At 40.2% G+C, this 20,187-nt stretch overlaps 1 protein-coding gene across 1 annotated transcript in view; it reads left to right on the top strand.

The window, feature by feature from the left end:
• MSRB3 (methionine sulfoxide reductase B3) overlaps nucleotides 1-20,187 on the top strand; it is an 83,800-nt gene that overhangs the window by 45,429 nt on the left and 18,184 nt on the right.

Raw genomic sequence — 20,187 nt, 5'->3', positions numbered from 1 at the left:
AGGAAGATGTATCTTGCAACAGGCTTTAATTGATCCCGAAAAATTATAGTACAAATAAATGATAATACAGACTAAAGCAAATAGAGGATTGAAGTGAAGTTTGAGAACGATCACTGCTTTAAAGGAGAATGTTTTTCTTCCTGGTGGACAAAGACATTTCATGGGAATTTGTAGTCAGTGCAGCCTATCTGTCAGGAAACAGATGATTTGTCATCAAATTTTCGTGACAGATGCATGTACACAACGCATGCCAGACCGGTCTGTAGAGCTCGCTTTAGGAGGTTTACCAAAAGGCAGTCTCTCTCAAGTTGTCTTTTTAAAGAATTTTAATGTGTTGTAGGGATTGGGAGGGAAGTGAAGGTCAGTCTAACAGGTTAATGTGTATCTAACAAGACAAAAACCACAGGACAGAAGGGGACAGGACAGTTGGGGAAAAAACAGAGATCCTAATACCAGACTGTTATTTATTCAGTTAACTGTTCCTGGGTGTTCCTCAAAGTTAAACAGTAGTAAATTAAGAATGGGCTGTTCCCTGGAACTAGCTGAAATGTCCATTGCCTGAAAAGGTCTTTCAAAATAGATTTTTTTTGTTAAGATGAAAACAACTACTTTAAACAGAAAACCTAATACTATTATGGCAATTTTGTATTTGGGCCAATGTTCTCGTCTATATGGTTTGCTTAATGCAGTGATTGCAATTGCTTATAATGATATGACTTTTACAATATATATTAATCAGAATATTTATGAAATAGCATGTTTCCTTTTATCCCAGTTATAGCATGATTTGGGTTTGAAATGTAAAGTATTACGTTGCTTTTTCTTTTCACGTTAGATTTTATCTTTGGAACTATATAGGAGTGAAATCTACAGCAGGAAGCATTTATATAGCCAATTCCTACATCTTGTGTACTTGAGTCATCTTGCTTCTATTATGATTTTAGTCTGTGAGTTTGAGGTTACTTGCTTTAAATATTGCTTGAATGAAATCTATGCTAAGATTGCTTCTTGGATCTCGACAAAAGAGATTTACATGGGGGGATAGCTTCACACATTGTCTGCCATCAGCCCCTTTCTTTTAATAAAGTCACCAAAAGTATGGTGTGGAGCAGAACATCAAATGTCTCACTTTTCTGTTGAGGGGAAAATGCTCTCTGCAGAACTTTTATTTGCTCGGTGGGGTAAGCTACAAGCAGTTTCCTGACTTTTTTCTTTTGAAGCAGCTCAACTGTTACATGCAGTATTCTGTGTGCTGCTTTTCTTGCAGTGAAGGCAGTGGTATGGTCTTTCCTAGGGAGCATAGAGTATCGATAAGAAGTTTGGCACCATCGCAGCTATGGCGTGTGCCTGCTCAGTAGATGTCACCAGGCCTCGGTGATTGGACTCTGTAGGTTGAGCGTGAGCTCTTGAATGTCTCTTCTTCATCTGTGTGGGCTCCATAGGCTTGCTTTCCTTGAGCATGGGTCTGTGTTCTGGGCGCAGGTTGTCTCTTATTTCTCACATAGAACTGTTGGAAACCCCAGAGGACAAAAGTAGTTCTCCCTGCCCTGCTTTTCAGAAAACACTCCTGAGGTGTTATTCTTACAAGGTCAGAGCTCTGGCCTTGTGAACACCTGATACAGTTTTGTCTCCGCAAGAGCATAGGGACATAAAGGTTGTAAAAGTATTTGGAAGTAATGATCATTTATAGGAGACCACACAAAAATACATAAATGCAAATGAGCAGTGAAAGACCCAAGATCTTCTCTGCCTCCAGTTTTTCTGCTACACCTAAATACTCTCTGGACGTGAACCAGAATTCTTTGCAGCAGGTGAACAATGTTATTTTTCTGAGTGTCAACATCAGCAGGTACCATGAACGTCAACAGGAAATTTTAGCCTTGTGCTGTGCTGCTTCCCACTTCAAAGTGTTTTGTGTACCATCAGGGGTGGGAAGCAGGCGGTGGAAGGACATGTTGGTGACAGCAGAGAGGCATCCTTGTAAAAAAATATTTCTCTAGTGTGAGGGGGTGCAGTGTCCTCTGTAGCACCATGTTCTGCATAATGTGGGCCTTTGAAGTGTGTAAATGTAGCGTTGGTTTTAGAAGGGCCGCTGCCATTTGAAACCAATGACTATGCAACCTTGAGTTCCTTGGAGACATCTTAAGGTATTTTCATATCCCTCATTTTGTTTTGAATTCCCCAGTCTGTGATTCCTGAGTAAACCAATGATCCCACGAACTGGAACAAACATGTTTCATTCTCATTTATCTTGTGTTACTCAAAACAGTTCAAGTGTTGAATGTGAGAATGAGGTAACTTTATTCTAGAATGAATATTTTCTTCCAGGGAACTGTTGTACAACCTGTCGCGTGCTCTAAATTAGCCCTAATGTTAATTCCAGTCAACTTGCAAGTTTAGATGTACCCTTATTAAGCATTTATCAATGCTTATTGTACTTGTCTTTTCTAGAAATATTTGTGAAGCATTGACGAATTAGAAGTCTTTCTGAAGCAAGTTCAAAGTCTGGGATACAGCTTTAAAAGTGCCCAGTAGGCCCACTGCAAATGTAACCCTGGAAATGTTGTTCAACACTGAAATATTAGGCAAACATTGTCAAAAGAAGATTAATTTGAACTTAAGCATTAACTTAAAAGAAGGCTGTAAAATTCCTATAGTGATGATTGGGATTTATCATATAAATAGCTATAACATCTGTAGGGGACACACATTCTTCACATCATGACTAACAGTTCCATTTGAGAAACTTCTTTTTCTCTGCAGATTCTCTATAAGTTTATAGCTGGCAGAATTTCGGTCTCAGAGACCATGGGGTTAGCTTCATGCTGTTAGAAGATCTTATGAAACGAAACAATTTTGCTTTCCTGTCATAATATGATGAATTTCACTGGTACTGAAAATAGATTTTTCCTTAAAAAGTACTTGAAAGCAAAAAAGGTTGCAGGAAAAATATTTTTTTTTCTCAAAATCTGTTAGGGATCAAAAACCACAGCTGAAACAATTTTGTTCTAATTTTTAGTATTTTGGTAGTCTCTAAAATGCTTGTGCTATGTGCTTGGTTAGCAAATTATAGAACTTAAGAATGTAAGAATTATATTGGAATAATCAGTTAATGAAAGATTTTTCAATTTGGAGAAAACATTATGCTGTTCCATAACAGGAAGCATTTGTAGGTCTCAAAAGCTGTCACTGAACACTGTTAATCCCACTTAGTAATAGAAAAATAAGCATAGGAGATGCAAGCAACTGTCTCAGCATGCTCACTGGTCACCAGGGAATGGTAATGGTGGATTTCCTGCTGCCTGCTGGGAGGGCTGGAGTTTTCTCGGACATCTCCTGTAATATTTGGTGTATCCTGCATGTCACTGTGGATGTGAGCCATGTGATATTCAAGTGATAGTTGGTAGTGAAATCATGAAGGGGAAGAAATTTGAGTTTTGTTCTGTGTTAAAAAGAAAGGGCAAATCCCCAGACAATACACTTGGCCTCCAGTGGAGTTTCTTTTATATATATGTCACTCAGACGGTGGGATGGAGGAAGTCAGAGAGTGCAGGGTGCAATAAAGTTGACAGTTGTGGAAGCACCGTGCTGTAGAAATGCATTTGTGCACCGGCAGACGGGAGGGGAGTGCCCAAGGGCGCACGCTGCCTTCAGCAGCGTTCTTCGTCATTTGCTGTGCCAGCAAAAAGACAGATGCATCTCCAAAACCTGTTCTGTCTCCGTGCTTCTACCCAGATCAAATAGAATGTAGAGATTACCTATGTAATTTTATATCACTGTGTCAATACTTTGGAAACATTCCAATTAGTATCAGGAATTAAGCTATAATAGCTGCCCATGCAGCTAGGGGCTGTGCTGAGGGACAGCTACACACAAGCTTTTGTTGGATCCCTGCTGCCCCAGCAGTCAAATACAAAGCAAGTCGAGGAGCTCCCAGCAGTTCCTGGAATTTCTTTCGCCTGCCTTGTCTGGGCTCACAGTGTCAGCCGGTGACTCTGCAGGTTTCTCCACTCTGCAGGTAGCTTTTTCCACCAGAATGAGTGTACCTCCATGTCTTCAGCACGGCACAATCCTGCCACCCCTCTATCCCCATCACAGTTCCCATCCTTTCCTTTCTCACCTCTTGTATTTACCGGTATCATTTCCTTAACGTGGCTCCTACGATGTACTAACTTGCTAGGCTACATGATTCAGCACAGGTGCTGGAGAACAGTTGAAGAAAATTATAAGGTTGGGGGCAGTCAGATGTTTGCCTCTCATAAATTCCTCTTGGTTGCACTTCCAGATGTTCAGCAGGAGACTTTCCAAACTCTCGCTATCAGCCCTGATTTCCCCTAGCCTGTCATCAGTCACATTGTGTGAAAGTCATCAGTACGACTATTAAGAGCACAAGGAACTCTTCTCCCAAGTAAGAAAGAAATGAAAACCAAAAGGCATCTTAAAAGTGAGCATCTCTTACAGACCCTTGCTACTAGGGAAACCCCAATGAAACTTAACTTGCATGAAACCTTAGGTACCTGAAGCAGCAGGGTACTTAGTAATATCATCCATCAATCGATTGGATCATAGATCTAAATACATATTAACAAATCAATTCCTAAATTTTATTGATGTCAGCTTTTTTATCCAGGTTGTGATAGAGTGACACCTAATTTCTTCTTAGCAAGTCTGAGTAGTTTTAGGAACAGGGAGAAGAAACATTTGGTGTTCATAACAAAATCATATTGACGAGTTCATCAGTCACCCTACAGCCAGAGTATTTGACCTAAAAACACAAAAAGATTACTTGCAGAGTCTGTAACAGGGAAAAGTGGCAAAATCCACTGAGACACTGAAGAACAGGGATGCTCCACAGCTTTTTGGGTGAGGCAAATGACCTCTCCAGTCTCTTTTGACTATAAGGAATTTTTTTCCTTCTCTCTGGCCACCACCAGCACGTGGATTGTTGAAAGGGTGCGTGAGCTGGCACAGAGAGACAGTGGGAAACAGCAACTACAGAAACAGAACAGCAGCTCAGATTACCTTACTTGTTACTTGTCAGTGCTATTTTGTTCTTGGCATTAACAACTTTACAAGCAGATCATTAGGGATGCAGTGGCTGGAGAGCACGGTCTGTTACATTTGTTCAGCAGTGAGATGAGCATTTATATTCAGATGCAAGCTGAACCATGTGTTGAATGTTTTCAGGGACATACTGCAGTGTGATTGGAGTATAGATGGCTGGGACATCTCACTGGTGCATCCCAGTGAACCGTGTACTTGCAACAGCGCTGACCTGCAGTAACTGATCATTGCCCTGCTATTCTATACCTTGTAAAGGATGGCAAAAGTTGGTCAGATTGTTTCAACATATAGAACAATGTTTTAATTTGTGGAGGGCTGATTAAAAATGTTGTGAGCGTGCAGGCAAGCTTGCTCATGTAGGATTTTTAAAGAAGGCAGACAGCTGCCAGAGGACTCCAAATGTATAACTTTCCAAATTCTAATACTAGCTTTGCAGTTGCAGATGTCTTTTCCTCCAACTTTCTTCATCTTATTTGTATCTGAGCTGGGCTATTCCTTGCTATCATTGGCATGATTCTTCTCAGCTGTCAAAGTATTTTAATAGGAAGCCTGTTCGCTTCCATAAGGTAGAGCCGTGGATCTACCTACCAGAGGAGGCCAGCAGCCTTGATCAGACTCACAACAGCCTGAAATCTTTCTGTGTGAATAATTTGTGTAACTTCTATTTTGCGGGGATTCTTTGAGAATATATTCCTCCCTCCAAAAAATCCTGTTTGTGTTCTCATTAATAGGGCAGCCACTTCAAGATGCTCTGCCCTTGTGAGCTAGCACACACGCTCACCGTGCCGCTCCTGCACAAAGCATTGCCTGTTGGCATGTGCTAAGAACTGTGCATTAAAGGGCCTTGCTCCTGGAGCCAGGAATATACTATCAACAAAGACAAATACAATTTTCTATTTTTGTCTTACAGCTACTTTAATAACCATTGCTGCTTCTATCTTGCCTTGCTGTGAGGATCTTGCAGAGAAGAATCTTACAATGTGTTTAAATTGGTCCTGTAATGAAAATATTTAGATTTAGGTTTTCCATTCTATTATCATTAATGTAAGCAAATTCATCAGATTTCTTTAGGAGAAATTTTTTACCCTTCTTTCTAAGTACTAAAGACAATCTTTTCTATTTTGTATTTCATTGTAAATAGCTAAAAAAGGCTGTCTTTAGGAAACAATTTGGCAAAAGTAGTCTGAGAAGACATGAATAATATATAAATCATAGTTTTATTACATGGAGTTGGAAACTGTGGTACTTAGTTAAATTATAAACTATAAAGCAGGTTGGCTGAAGATTTTTTATTCATCATAAATATAGCTGCTTCAGATAGGTTTGGTCTACTGAGGAGTTAGCTTATCGTTAGTCAGGAAATTGCTCTTTCAAGTTAGCAACATTCAGCAGCGTAACTTCTTTACTGTTCTGGAGGGCTGGATTTCTTAAATACAAAAATGTTGTGATTCTTAGACCTGTTAATCATTGTGCAGTTTTTTACTGAGCAAGGCTACCTAATTACTTTTCAAGAGCTGCTTGCATTGCAGTCTTGTTGAGTGGACAAAGTAAAAGATTTTTGGTGATACTCTTGAATTATCCTACACTTACAAACTTAATAAAGAGTTTTTCTGTTCCTTTTAAATGAAAATTCATTCAGTCAGATTAACCCTATTACAGACTAACTGTGATAATTAACTTTGCCATAGTCCCATTTAATTAGCTAAAAATGGAGTATGTGCAAGAGAAGCCACAAGAATGGACAAGCAGGGAGGTTTCTGGTCACAGCTGTGGCTCATTGAGATGGTTATATAGCTCAAATGCGACTTACCCACACCATGCACAGCTCGAGTCAGTTGTATTGTTTCATTGCTTTTTTAGTACTCTATTCATTTAAACCATGAAGGGGGGGGGGGGGGGGGAGGGGAGGAATGGAATTGCTTGTCTGCTTTATAATTTGGAAGCTGAACTATAACTCATTTGTAAGTGGAGTGTTACAGCATTCTGCATCATGTACATACTTCTGCAGAGGTTTTGAAGAATGGCAACACAGGATACTGTTTAGCTCACTGCGTGGTGCCAGGAAACAAGAATTCTGTAGGATACAAGAATACTTCACATCTCTACTACCTTCTGGTGCAGAAGCTACCGGCATCTATCTGGATGTGTATAGGTAGCTGAGATGTGCAGGTTTGGACTTAATTTGGATGGCTGCTTCATATTTTTAATGTTGCATGGGCATCTGCTGATTCCGTACCCAGTTCCAGCATGTCTGGCAGCTCCGTGGCCTTGGGCAGAGTACTTTTTCCCTGTGCTGTTTTCCTCCTGCCCATTGTCTGTCCAGTTTGTTTACATGGCAAGGCTTTTCAGGGACAGAGGTGTCTCTTGCTATTGAGCATGTCCAATACCTAGTGCAGTGGAAACACTTTCTCAGCTAAGATCACCTCTTAGGTCCCCCATAAATCAAATCATGGGTGGACTGAGTAAACGAAGTTATGCTAGAAAGAGTCTCTGGAAAGCAATATAAAAGGCAGCATGGTAAATGTATTCAACTGAATTAAAGGTTTTCACACTGCCTACGCAGCCACCCGTACGACAAAATTTGTGTCAGGGGATCTCAGTTCTGTGCAGAAGAAACACAATCCATGTGAATGGTCTTCCCAGGTCCAGAATCCCTCACCTAATTGAACTGCATGATTTCTGCAGCAGAATGCATAACTGTGGCTATAGACTAAGGCCTGAATTTGTTTGTTAAAGACTAATATGTAATAATAGTGGAGTTTAAATGACACGTAAATATGAGCTGAGGGCTTAGGCATGTAGGACAGGAAATACTGATAGAATATAAAACTTTCAAAAACTCTTTAAGAATAATATTCCTATCAGTGATATGGGTCTAAGAAAGCAGGTTTTTACCTGTTTATCATAGGATCATTCACCCATGTGTTAATTTCTGGGAAAAAAGATAACCCCTTGTATATCCAGATATGAATGGTACTTAACATAGTGGGGCCTGGAGGACGTTAAATGTCCTGGTCAATGGCAGTTCATTAAATCAGTTTGAATCTTGCAAAATTCTGAGCAGTCTGATCTCTTCCACAGGCCATGAGAGCTGAAGATGCTGCATACTTGTCACGCATCAGTTCTATGGCATTTTCCATTTTTGTGGAAATAATACCAATTTTGAAGGGAAAAGGAGGTGGAATCAGAAAGGCAGTTCTCTGTGAATACTGAAGAGATCCTAGGAAGATGTTTGTTACTATATACTATATTTGGTACATTCTGATGCATTATCAAGACAAGTTGTTTCTTCCTCCTTAAAAAGTAGTCTCTTTTTAAGCTGTATCTCCCTCCCAATATGCCTGAATTTACTCTGAATCAGTAAATTCCTTGCTTATTTTAGAAGTCCATGTTGAGTCTCCACTGCAGGTCTCCACTCCACACTCCAGGAAAGTTTAAAAAAAAGATCTGAAGTACTTCCATTCCCTTCTCATTCATTCCCACTCACCTGAGAATTCCTCTTGCTCTCTTTTCTGGTGGCTAACAAAAATTTTCATCTTCTTTTGCCTGGAGGCCAAGCAGCTGAGGAGGTTGACCTGGGGCCCTTCCTTGATTTAGGCGATGACTAAGGCTGTGATGGGAAATCAAATGCCAATTCAGTAGTTCCTAGACCCTTCTTTTGGTGGATGACTGCATCGATCATCCTAATAAAAGGCGTCCCTTGTTCCTCAGCGCTTTTTGTTCCGCCTCTTTCAAAATAGACCAGGTCAAAGGAGGAGAAAGCAGAGTGTAAGATGGCAAGATTAGTGGCCTATGTGAGATACTGAAATCCAGTTCCTACTTGGCTTCTCATGAAGGAGGGAAGTTCTTCTGTTAATGGGATGCCCTACTGAATCAGAAGAAGTTGAGAAAAAATGTGGCTCCTCAGCTGAGGAGCGTTCTCACTTTTTTATCCAGAGAGTCTAGCAGCTGCTTCATGTTCGCTTTCCAGTTTATCAGTAAAACCAAATCAAACCAAACTTGACCCAACTCCCTCTTTTTGGCTGAGGAGAAGAATTGCTTAGGAACTTGTCTTCAGCCACCCTGGCTCACCCTTCCTGGTCTGGGAGGAATCCACAGTTTCAATAAGGACAGCAACAACTTCAGCCAGCAATAGCATCATTTCAGTTGTGACTATCTGGGGGTGCTCGTCCCTGCTGTGACCTGAATTGAGCCCAGAGGAGATCTAGGGCAGCATAAAACCACTGGGACAATCACCACACTGCCAGCCTCACCAACCTCTGGGACAGATGAGAGGGCAAAACCCTGGCATTCAGGGGGTGCCCCCCTCAGCCCCCATACACTATGTGTCAGATGGCTCCTTCAATTTCAATAGCTTATCTATGGGACAGTCCGCAGCCAAACAGCAGGCAAAGAGGACTGCTAAGGTGGCTATTGCCTTTGTGCTTTGATGAATTTAACAGGACAGGATGGTTATGGTCAACGTGTCTGCTCTTTTTCTCATTATTTTCTCACTACCATAAAGTGCATTTTCCTGTTTTGGTTTTAGGCAATGTCTCATTAAGCACAGCACCTTTGTGGCTGAGTGCATGTTGTCCAAAATGGCACATCTGTTTTGATTAGCATGGTTTATGGGGTCGTGAATTTGAACAAGGAAGAGGTAAAGCTGTTTTTGTTTCTTCCCTCCGGATTTGTCAAAGAGAAGAAAAACCCTTAACATCTTTTCTATACAAGATGATGAGAATGATATCATACTGTATTAGTTAAAACTGGAAGAAATCTGTTATTTGAAAAAAATAATCTGTTTCAGGTCATTAGACTGTACAAACTAGCCAAGTTATAATTCTTAATGACAGAAGATTCAATAAAGATTAAAATATTTTATGTTTTTCTTTCATTGATATAGTGCTGTAAATTGATGACCAGTAAGAAACCACATGAAAGATCTGTCAGCTTTTACTATTGCACAATTTAGTCTCTTATCAAAACTGATTTCAGGTTTTGTAGTACTAAAAGTAAAGGGAAAAATGCAAGCTGCTTCTAATCAAACTGGAATGTTCAGTGATTGCCATCAAAATCTTTATGGTGTTGATCTGAGTATGAAGCAAAGAACATTAATTTGTCTTTTGTTGACTTAATTTAGTGGCAACCACAGCCTTTAAGATGTAATGGTAGAAAAGTTTGTGTCATATCACTGCAACTGCCACTGTACATGTGAACACCCATCTGCTTAGGATTAAGTCCTAAGTCAAAACACCAATGAGGTCTAATGCTGCCGGTTTAAGTCAGACACAATTTGCACTGAGTTTTATGCAAGTAAGGACAGCACGATCAGGTCTTAAGCCAGACAACAGTGAATTAAGTTACAAGGGATGAAAGTATTTCTGCAGGGAAAGAATTGCATCCCTATGTGATCTGATCAGGAGTCTTAGCAACCCTGTTTTCCATCGGGGGCTGAATTACCATTCTCTATTGTTTGGTATTCCATTGTCATGCCCGCCTATTGCTCTTTACAGAGTAAGTGGTCCCAGGCTTTTCATCAGCCATGGTCCAGGTGTCTGAACAATCTTCGATCTATATGACCTTCTCCAAACACCATGCCTATCAAGATTACAAAATCCATATTCACAGTGTTTGGTTGTTCTGAATAAACCCTGGAGCATCTAATTTAGTGCCAGTCTTTGCTCTTCTTTACTAGCTGTAGCAACGGAGGTGCCTTGATTATTTGTATAATAGCCTTTTCAGGTTGTTTCTGTGTCTAACTTTCACACAGTCTGTGTGTGTCTGTGGAGAAACAGTAGCATTTCATTTGGAGGGATATTTTATACAGGCTTATTGCCACATCAGGGGGAGTGGGTTCATCTTTACTAACTGTTAACTGTCTACCTTAACACAGCCCTCTGAGATTCATCCAGAGTCAGCTGGAAGAGATAAATATCGTCAGAGGGATTCATCCCTTCTGCAGGAGAAGTCTGTCTGGGGCTGCACTGAATCACCTTCTTGAGTGCCCATCAACTTTAGAGTTAGGCATGTAACTTTGATGGTTAGAGCTAGGGGAGATTATCTCCATCTGGAATGGATGTGCAGAGAGCTGGGGGTGAGTGGGTGTAATCCCCAAGTCACTTTCCACAGCTACTGCTCTGGAGGTGTAGTGGAAAAAATTCATAAATTTAAGAGGAGAGCTATGCAACTATTCTTAAGTTCTTCTGCTGGATGTCAGCAAACCACCTATACACAGAGCTTGGTTGCAGCATATTTATGGGAAGGATGAGTTAACCTGCAATTATTTTAGTTCTGTTTCTCCTTGTATGCTTTTTTATTTCCCTTTTCTTTATGCACCTTTCTTTTAAAAATCCAATCTGCTTATGTATCTCCGGTTACCATTACCCCAGAGAACTGCAGCAATTTTAATCTTTCTTTGAATTATGAGTAAGAAATGTCAGATATGAAAAAGCTGACAAAATGTGTTTTGTAAATAGATCATTCACCACTGCTCATCCATTCATGGGCAGGAAGAGAAATACATAACTGAAAGAGAGATGGGCTATGGGTAATGAGAATGAATGAAGAATGTTGTAAATGTATTAAATTTAGCTTCAGGCAGGGCCCAAAGATTAATCTGCTCTTTGGCATGTTTCAGAAAGGATGTGAAATTTTCCAAAAGCTTAGCAGGGAGAGATTTTGCTGATTTTACGTCGCTATTATTGAGCTTTTAGAAAGTCAAAGCCTTTTAGTGTGTGATAACCATTCTAACGAAGTTAAGACACCTGACACAGTAAATGCAGATGCAAAAACTGAAAGATGTGTTTTTAAAACATTAACATTTAGAAACAGAAGCATTCTGTTTCTACCTTTTTTCAAGGAGGTCATAAGAACAGAATCCCTCTGTTTATATTCTCATTTAAAAAGTGTTTACCCATAAGATTTCTGATGTTTGAAAGTGCTCATATACTCACTTCCATACTATTATCTCCCCTTGAGTCAGTGGCTTTTTTTGCCCTGCCACACACTCTGTATTTAAAAAATTTAAATGAAGTCCCAGGAATATGGATTTGCTGAGCGATGGGATTTGGAATGTCAATTGTCAGTGCCAACAGAATATCTGGAAGCTGATTAAGACATACTTAGGTTGAAGTGGTGGAAAAAATGTGCTGGCGAATAAAAAATCTGCTGCATAAAATACTGTGTTGAGGGTATTAGGGCTCTGGAAACAAGTTTAAAAGGCAAGAGGGGAAGCTATAGCATTTCACTGACATTTCACTCCTCCCTGCTTTCAAGGATAGGAAGAAATCCCTGGTTGAAAGATTACTGTCAGAGCTAGACTTTAGGTCACAAGTCAGTAGTAGCGTTAGACTGTGGCAAACTGAAGTTACGCTGGCCACCACTTATCCAGTTAATTGGCTTTGCTGGAGAGGAGAACTATAGGAGCTCTCTTTTTAAATTGTTCTATTTTCTTTACTGTCTGCATGTCTGAGACTCTTCCCTTGCACCACAGCGATGGCATATCTCGGGCGTACCTGGATATGTGTCATTGGGGCAGTATGATTACACAGGGCTGCATTTTACTGTTAAGAACAGCAGGATGTTGAAACCTATGCCGGCAGCTGCTTTTACTCCTTTGGTTCAAAGCATCACAGTATAGACCATATAAAAAGTAAGTCCCACTCCTAAAAAAAACAGAAATGTACATAGCTGAACTGTAATCCTAACTCCCTTGCTCTAGTCTCTGTAAAAGTAATTTCTTTAATGATACATTAACATAAGTTTTCATGCTCCCCTTTGCTTTCTCACACAAGGAAGGTCTGTGCACAAAGGACGTGCTCCTGGGCAGGATGTGTAACAGACTGGGGGGACTCCCCCTTGGGGCATGCCCCCTCCTGGGCTCCTGTTTCTGTGGAGGAGGGAGTGAGTACCTGAGCACCTCCCCACCTCCTGTGAAGACTATGCACAAGTCTAGGTTCGAGACCCATGTTGTCACATGCTTAGGATGCCTGCTAGTATGGCACCCAGAATGGCAAGGCAACCTGACTGGGTCTGGGTGGTAGTAAGGCACAGACCTTCATCGAAATGCCCTTGGCCTTACGGTGATCTGATTACCCTTCATCAGATCAAGAAAGGGGTGGACCATACAGAGACTCTGTCCATCCCTCACCGCTCTGCCCTCCTTCCCACAGCGAAGGGCGTTACTGGGAGACTTCAGAAGCTGAAACTCATGAGCTTTCCACTGGCACTTTGCCTCTGAGAATGTTTTTACTTACCCACAAATGATTGAGCTTTAATGAGTTTCTCATAATTTGTATGAGCAGTAACAGTATATTTCTTTCATTCCTCTGCCAATACTTCCTGCATATTTTTTTTAAATTTTCATAAACTGTATTGGCCAGTGCCAGGTTTAAACCTTGCACAGATGGAGGTGGACGAGAACATTAAAATGCCTAAGTAATCAAATGTATTGCAGCCTGCAGTTCCGCTTTAGCATTTGGGTAGGAGTGTGTTACTTCATATTTAAAAACATAAAGGTCATCTGGTAAAGAAGCTGAAAGAATAAGGCAGGGTGTTCTTCAAATTCATAAAGATTAATAAATGAAGGGCATTTGGTGTCATCTTCAGTGCAATGTAAAGAATAAGATTATCTAAGTTATGCAGAAATTCTACCTTTAATTCAGGCTGTATTTACAGACACTTCCCACCCGTATCTCATTAGTTCAATGTTATGGTTTATTTGTGCAAGTCTTTTTAAAAACTAACAAACGATGTGGAATTAGGGAGTTACAGCAGTGATAGCGGGTACTTTAAAAACATTCAAAGCAAGAGTGAAAAATGCTACACCCTCAGGAGAACAACTGATACTTACTGAAGCCCATGCAAACATTTAAAAGACCTAATAAATATTAGTGAAGAAAAAAAAAATAAGAAAAATAGTCTCATGGGATGGGCATAGGAAAGTAGATTGTTAAACACAGGGATAGCAGAAAGATATGCTAGTACAACGCTGCAAATAAAATTATTATTTGCTGTGCTCATCCAATTTACATATTTGGATGGGTGTATAGCCTTTGCTATACATTCTTACTGCAGGAAGAGGTAAAATATTCAAATAGAGGTGGCTAAAGTTAGTCCCGGGGGCTGAGGTAGCCACAGCTAGAACTGTGAGAACAACAGGAATTTTTTATTTGGGGACAAAACCTGTATATGGAAACAAGGTTGGGCACTTGTGTGTCCAGGAAAGTTTGCTTTAAGTTGGCAAGCAGAAATAAAAGATTTTGGCTTTCTTCAATGTTTTGAACTGGGGCAGGGTGTATATCCCTCAGATTTTTTTTTAACATAAATGGATATTGGAAAGGAAACATTTCAAACAAAGGCTTGAACTATATGCTTTCAAAATAAAGAGTGGAAAGCGGTTGAGCTATTTGAATTTTGTCCAAATTCCCCAATTTTTCCAGTCAAAATTTTTTACAAAGTTTGAGAAATTTTCAGCAGGTTTCCTAGACCCCTAGAAACTACAGTTTCAGGCATTTTTATTATATGGAAAGAAACTACAAACAAATTCCCAAACCTGCCATCAACTCAAAACTCAGGCCCCATTTAATTGGATACTTAATTACTGGCACCCACAGGTTGGTTTCCTAGATCGCACAATCAGCCGGCTGTGACGGCCTTTCTTTTCGGTGCTTCCCTGGTACAATGCTGCTGAACCCCTCTGTGACGCCCAGGAATGCCAACAATAGAGATGATCAGTCACTGCACACACAACTCCCCAAAGGATGATCACTTTGTTTCAGGTCTTTCTAGAAAACAATAGTTTTGCAAGTATTTTTGACTTAACATTTCTTACGGTGTAGATTAAAAAATGCGTTACTTAGAGTAACAGTGTGAAACAAATCTTAGACCTAGTGGTGGCCGTGCCGGATACTGAGGTATAGAGGTTGAACGTTGAAAGTTTTGCTAGTGAGGCTGCTTTAAGTACAACAGAGTAAGAATCCCTCCTCCCCCCCACCCCCCAAAATCCACCAAATGAATGGGATGGTGCCTTGTGCCAGTGAAACACCATCATGTTTCATGTCAAAATGTGCAACCATTTTAATGTAGATGAAGGTGGGGCTCTGAAACTGATGTCAGATATGGCCTCTACTGAAAATCTGCAGGTCATTAAGCTGCCTGGGAGGGAGGGAACTTCATTTTTAAGGTCCATGTTGGAATGTGGCTTGGAGGTCCCCAGGTCCTCTAGTTCTTGCTCTAAAGCCAGAAGCTGCGAGGCTTGTTTGGGTTTTCTGTGAGATGCTTTATGGACTGTTGCTTGTGGCATGGGAACCAAATCATTTTTCAGAAACTGATTGTGCTGTTGGCTCCGTTCTTTTCCTGCAGAGATTTGGACCATACTTTACCTCTTTAGTTGTTTTATAGGAAGGAATCCTATTGAGAACACCTGGAGTGATACAATTACAGCATCAGCATTTAAAACCATGGGTATGCCTTAGCTTCCTGGGGAGCTGGGAAGAAGTCAGGGAGCGCACAAAGATTTTTAGGCTGACTGCAAACCATTCAGGGTACTAGATGCTCTTTAAATTTCAGTAGAGGTTTGAGCTTAGTCCCTTTTAGGCAACCAAAAGCAAACCTTTTCTGCTAAGGCTAAGAGCGCTCTGCAGCCAGAATGTGTCTTACTCTGGTTGCAATCTGATAAACGTGTGAAGGGTAGAGAGGGAAAACCCAGCAACCTCCGGCATTCCAGTCCTTCCCCATCCCTGCAACTTCCATTGTTGCGATGCTGCTAAATCCGCTTTGCCTGCTCAGAACTTAAGTAAACAGACATTGTACTTGTGGGGAGTTATGCAGCATTTAAAAAAAGGTCTGAGTTTGTTGAATAGAGTTGGAGCAGTACTGGGGTAGCTTGGTGTCAAAGGTTGGATTTTGTTATATCCAGGATGGGGTTGGGAGCTGACATAATGGTGTAGCTTTTCTTGAGAAATCTGGTTTTTTAAGTGCTCACAGCATGCTTAGAGAATGAAAAGTACAGTATGTTTCAGTCCTTTTCCTGGAAAGTGCATTGTCTGCTACCTGCTCTCTGAGAAAAGATTGAGTCCAGATAATAAACCAGGTAATTTATTTTAAGTTCTGAATTCCCATGCTTTGCCTTTTGTAATGCTGAGACAGTGAAGATCTTTGCAACAGAGGGATTACAGGCTTATTTGAATTATAAAGGCACTGACCTCAAGCAACCTTTTAGTCAAATCCGTTGTTCATGTGGTCAGCTTATAATCATGTTTCTGTGATATTAGTGCAAAGAAGTAGTGTCAATGCTGAGCTCAGAGGTTTACCCTATTCTAACCGTAGAGTTTCCATCAATCAGGGGCATCACAGTAAGTCATCACAGCAGTATTCCTGTCATCTTTGCACCCCTTGTCCTGTATTCTCACCTTCTGCCTTGCATTGCCTCCAGTGGTTGTTTAACCTCTTAGTTAACTGATTCAGCTCACTAGCCCAGGAAAAAAGCTGTATAATCCTCTGCTTGTTTAGTGAACTGAACTTTCTCCCACAAATGGATAATAAGCACCAGAGCTGTTGAATGGTGAGGAAGCAGCAGGACCAAGACAACTGAGAGCAGAGGCAGGAGAAGGGCAGGAAGCTGATGGATTGCTTTAGCCATCTTACGACACCTTCCCCTAAGTCTACCTTGCTAAAACTTCTCCACTTTGCATACAAAATACTAGATGTCGATTAGAACAGAAGCCCTCCATGTATCTCCCATGGGACCTTCCTGACCAGCAGGTTACTGGCTGTTCGGGTTGAGTGGGTCTTGGTGAAGCAGAGACATCCCTATGAAAACATTTGCTTCCAGCAAGTAAGCATTTCATGTTTCTTGTGTTTAAAAACCTGGTTTTATGGAAGATTTCTTACTGAGCCCTCATCAGTATTTTGTATTTTGCCCTCTCTGGTGAAACTCTCTGTAAAACTTCCTTTTAGAATGAACCACAAACTCGACTTTCAAACCTAAACAAAATCTCTGTACAGCTCCTTCCAGAATCTGGTCCAATCAAGGCTACGGTTCTTTGACTTCACACTCCCAAGCACACGCTGCAATAAAGGAAGCTCAGACACCCAGTTCACTGTCTTTTTGAGTGAAAAAGAAAAGAAATAAAGATTCCCTGTAGTGTAAGGAAAAATTAATGAAAAGAAAAAAGAAAGTGGAAAGGCTGAAAATGAGAAGTTGGACACACAGTGTGTAGAAATCATTTAATCAAATTAAAATCTAATTAAAATCTCTACCTGCAGCTACTTTTCAACCCAGCTATTCTTGCTTACTGTCAGTTGGTGTGCACTATGTTTCTGCTGGCTAACTTCTGTTTTCTTAACACTTCTTCTTCCAGTCAAGCCTGACCTACCTCTATCTCCCCATTTGCTTCATCCCAGGGCTCTCTTGGCAGAAGTTTTGGCATTAAGCAACCAAATAAGCAATTGTATATATGAGGTGTGAATTGACTTTGCTTCAGTAAGTACGGAATACCTTGCAAACTCATTCGGGGCTATTTATGCAAGGTTTCAGCAGAGTTTAATTTTGAAGTAAATGTTAAAGTGAAAGGAGGTACAGTGCTGTCTCTGAATGCAAAGCATTATTTTACACCTCGTTAGGTCTATTTTTCCTACTAATACAGCAGTGGCAATTGGACAAGTAAAAGACTGGTGGGATGAACAAAAGTGGTGTTCCTCTCCTGAGCATGCCAAATCCGTTCTGTAAATGTGGCTTTAAAAAAAAAAAAAAAGACCCCAAACCACATGGCAGAAGTCAGGCCTCCCAAGGAAAACCTGCACTTCAGCAGTTTGCAAAAACTCGTGCATCTCTTTATTTAATGCTTCAGACCCTCCCTCCCCTTGACATTAGAAGGATCATTTGTCTGCATGCAGTTAATTTGCTGTTTTACTTAAAAGATTTCCTCAAGGAAATAGGCAAAATAGTATCATTGTGGTTGGATTTTTTTTCTGCTTTTGAAATTGTGAGTTTTCATAAATGCTGAAAACAACTTGATCCTGTAACTTAGCAGGGCCTTTATTAATCTCCATAAGTAAGATTAATATTAATCTCTCATAACAAGTCTTACCCTTGTTTTGGGCCCCACTGGTCCCAGCCCAAGCTTATGGTGCAACAGTTATCATGGGGGAAGTGTCCTGAGCATGTGCCTGAGAGGCCCTGTGAGAATAAACTGTGTAGAGGAGGAAACTTATCCTTAATCACAGCTCCATGCAAGCTGCTGAGCCCTTGTCCAGAAGATTTAAGAGTATTACAGTAACTGATAGTATCAAGATTCCTTTTTTTAGGGGTATCATATAGCAAATGGTTCAAGGGGTATCTCCCATCACTACCTGCATCATACCTCTGGCATCAGCTAAGTGTGAGCAAACCAGGACAAGAAAGGAGCCACGAAATGTGAGCTGTTTCACATAAAAACGTGCACAGCTTTCACAGATGCATCAATACTGTTGTAGATTTAGTGATGCTCTATTTTGACCTAATAATGACAATGCTGTGGCTTTTGAATACCCGGTCTTTTTTTTTTTTCCTGTAGAAGAAGCTTTGCAGTGCTACTCCTTCATACCCTGTTTTTCTTGCTTTCAAGAGTAAGATTTAGCTGCTGATACAGGATTCTAAAAGGCTTGTGGGTAACGGAGTGAATTAAACATTCCTCTTCCAGCTGCTGCTGTTCACAACACTTTTGACAGTTAAAATACATCACACATTCTCCTGTCTGTTTAATATAAACAATTAGTATTTTAAGTGGAGTCCAGAATCAACCCCAAATAGAAGGATCCAGACACACAGTTCAGATAGGAAACTAAGCAGTGTCCTAAATTTATATAAAAGTAATTTGCAGTCAGTTCAGTCTATGCTTAACATACTGTCTACCGCAGCACATTAGACTGTGCCAGTGGCTTGTCTTTTGGGGTTTCATTCTTCATCTCAAAATTATTTTAGTACGACTTTTTATCTGAAGTTTTTTAGTATGAAAAAGGCATGCAAGATGCAATACTACACACAGAAAAAAAAGAAAATCAGAATAAAGTATTTTGGTTTTCATATAATGATTTTTTTGTACAATGAACCATTTTAATTAACCCAAGACCAATTTTGGGGGAAAGTTTGTTTAAAGAGAATTTTCCTTTTTCTTCCATTCTGAAGACATTTGAAATCCCAAAACTCATTGAAACAAACAAAAAATAATTGGACTTCTCTATACACTTACTTCCTTCAAGCTGAAGTAATCCTGAAGTAACAGAGGGGCTTTAATGCAAATTTAATTTTAGTATGGAAGCAACATTATGAGAATAGTGCAATCTCTGTAGTTTTAAGAAGTCTAACATGATCTCTGCAAAGTGCAAATTGCTAAAATTTATTTCCAAAATGAGAGAATTTCTAATAAAAGGGTTATAAACTGAGAAAGCTCCTCACTCCTTACAAAAGGCATCCAAGATGCAATGCTACACATACATAAAACCTTTCTTTTATAAGCCTAGACAAACATGGCTCCATAATGTAGAGGAGGTAGCATTCTGTATAATATTATTTCACACAGGTGGTATTGAAATTCTCTGTACCTGAAGTCAAGGCCTTTGTGGATGTGAGGATCTCTCTGGAAACCTCTCTGAGAGCTTTTCCATGTAAAAAGCTAAGCACGTGCCCAAATAGGAAACTGGACTAGGTCTACCTCTATTGTATAGGATAACATCATATATAACCCTCTAACTACCAGCATGGGTGAAATATTTAATAGGAAGCATTTAGCCTCATTTCTGCATGCCAGGGAGAAAGCTAAATTTTAGATGATAAACTTTACATCAAAGACTGGTTTTCCCTGTATGCCTTTGCAATGATTAGTGGCTTGACTGCACTGGGGCCTCTAGGACCTACAATAGTGCAAATAATAAATCATAAATAAATGACTTGCCAACTTTGCGAAAGAAAGACAGATAATTAGTTTCTTTTAAATTGAGACTTCATCCAAAATTACATAGTCCCCTCAGACCCACACGGCAGCTTCTGCAGCTGTCAACTCGGTTTGCACCTTTAAAGAAAAAAAGGGGCAGGGCACAGGGAGTAAAAATGAAAACAGCTTCAGGTTGTTCAATTTCCTGTTTGTTTAAATTTGTCCTTCC

The sequence above is a fragment of the Phalacrocorax aristotelis genome, chromosome 1 (genome assembly GCF_949628215.1).
Source record: "Phalacrocorax aristotelis chromosome 1, bGulAri2.1, whole genome shotgun sequence".
NCBI lineage: Eukaryota > Metazoa > Chordata > Aves > Suliformes > Phalacrocoracidae > Phalacrocorax > Phalacrocorax aristotelis.
This window is presented reverse-complemented; position numbering and strand designations above follow the sequence as displayed.